We start from the raw sequence: 1,766 nt of genomic DNA on the forward strand, positions 1-1,766 counted from the left end.
ATAGAAACCATGGTTCCATCCCTGGTAGCACATGCCGTGCAGCCCTGCCCCCTCCCTGCCCCCTCGGGGTTCTGAGCTGGCCAGAGTCCAGGTGTTGTGGTGCATGCCTATAATCTGAATACTGGGGAGGCTGAAAACAGGAGGATCGCTATGAGTTCAAGCTGTGTAGTGAGACTATGCAACAACCAAATACGTAAAAAAAAACTTAAAAAAAATAGTTGATTAATTAATTAATTTTAGAAGGAATTTTCAAAAAATGCCTTACAAAATGATCAGTTTAAGGGCCTACAATATAGTTCAGCAGTGCAGGGCCTGCTTGGCAAGCTCAAGGTCCTGAATTCAATTTCTGGTACCAAAAAAAGTCAGTTTAAAATATTTACCAATGAAGCACCAGCAGCTGGCAACATGGATGGTCCAGAAACAAGGCAGCTGCCGTGCTGTGAATGGATGTGGACGGCGCCATGAGTAACTCTTTCCTGATGAAGCACCCCAGCCTGAGCAAGCAAAGGAGGGGATGACCACGTTCGTGCAGTGACAGGTGTTCGCAGAGAGCCAGGATGAGGTTGCTTGAGTCCTGTGTGCTACGGACAGCAGCAGCAATCCTCCGGCGGCGGGCCCAGGACCAGAACGTCACCGTGCACAGACACCTGATGCTGCCCCACATGGACTGCTGGAGGACACTGAACGCAGGACCCAGCCTGGTTCTCAACAAGCCGGCCTGGATGCACTGATCGTGTGCATGGCTGCGATTCCAGGTGAAACTGTGGGAAAGAAGTTTGAGAAGAGGCATGTTGAGGTCTCACCGGCCTCAGCAGTCTGTGACGGAAGAGCTAATCCCCAAGTTGGTGTGCCTTTTCCTTTTGTCAAGGAAACCTATGAGCTTTAGTGTATGTGCAAATGCCTTTCATGGAAAATTTGCGGCAGTACATGTTTCCATTCCTGAGAAATAAGAAATACCTCCCACGGAAGCACGGTTGAATGCTGTTGATGCTCTCATTGACTCCATGAGTTACCAAAGAAAGATGCAGAGGAAGACACCGTCAAAGACTTCTTTCCAACTACCAAAATCCCAAGTCCTGAATTTCAGAGATTATTTCAGTGTCTGCAGCATGGAGTTTCCCCAGGAACCTGCCCCCACTCCAGCGGCATATTTCGAATATGTTGGATCCCCCAACTGAGGTGACAGCAAAATGTAAGATTCCTCTATCCAAAATAAAGACCTCTTTTCCTCTCACTGAAGCTGTGAAGAGAAAGGTTCAAGTAACTGCCTAGGACATTTTCCAAGACAACCAGGAAGAGGGACCCACCATTAAGAAACACAAAACTGAGGAAGGGGAGCCCACTTCAATGTGTCCAGCATGGCCGAAGGCAGTGTCACCAAGGTTGGTAGTGTGACTCCCGCTGAAAATGTCCATGCACTAGCGAGATGGAAGAAGTCCAGTTGTGAGGAAGCAAATCACCTGCTAATAAGCCACATGGAACAGTTTTTTATACCAAGGAAACACCCTATTTTATGAAAATCTTGGAATGTATGAAAGCCTTCTGGGAAGAAGCCATTAAGTTTTCAGAAGAGCAGCGCTTTAACAGTTTCCTGCAAGCCCTTCAAGAGAAAATGGAAACTAACCAGTTAAATCATTTCTGGGAAATTGTTGCCCGAGATGGAGCTACTTTGATCACCAAAGATGAAGCCTCTGGAAGCTCTATCACACCCAAGAAAGCCAAGAAGTTTCTGGTTTCCAGTGAAAAACCAGATAAAGACACAGCAG

The 1,766-nt window shown here is 47.1% G+C and overlaps 1 pseudogene; it reads left to right on the top strand.

The window, feature by feature from the left end:
* Positions 1-382: 382 nt before the first annotated feature.
* The window catches only part of LOC101567456, a 2,089-nt pseudogene continuing 705 nt past the window's right edge, over positions 383-1,766 (top strand).

The sequence above is a fragment of the Octodon degus genome, unplaced genomic scaffold (genome assembly GCF_000260255.1).
Source record: "Octodon degus isolate 3935 unplaced genomic scaffold, OctDeg1.0 scaffold00237, whole genome shotgun sequence".
Lineage (NCBI taxonomy): Eukaryota > Metazoa > Chordata > Mammalia > Rodentia > Octodontidae > Octodon > Octodon degus.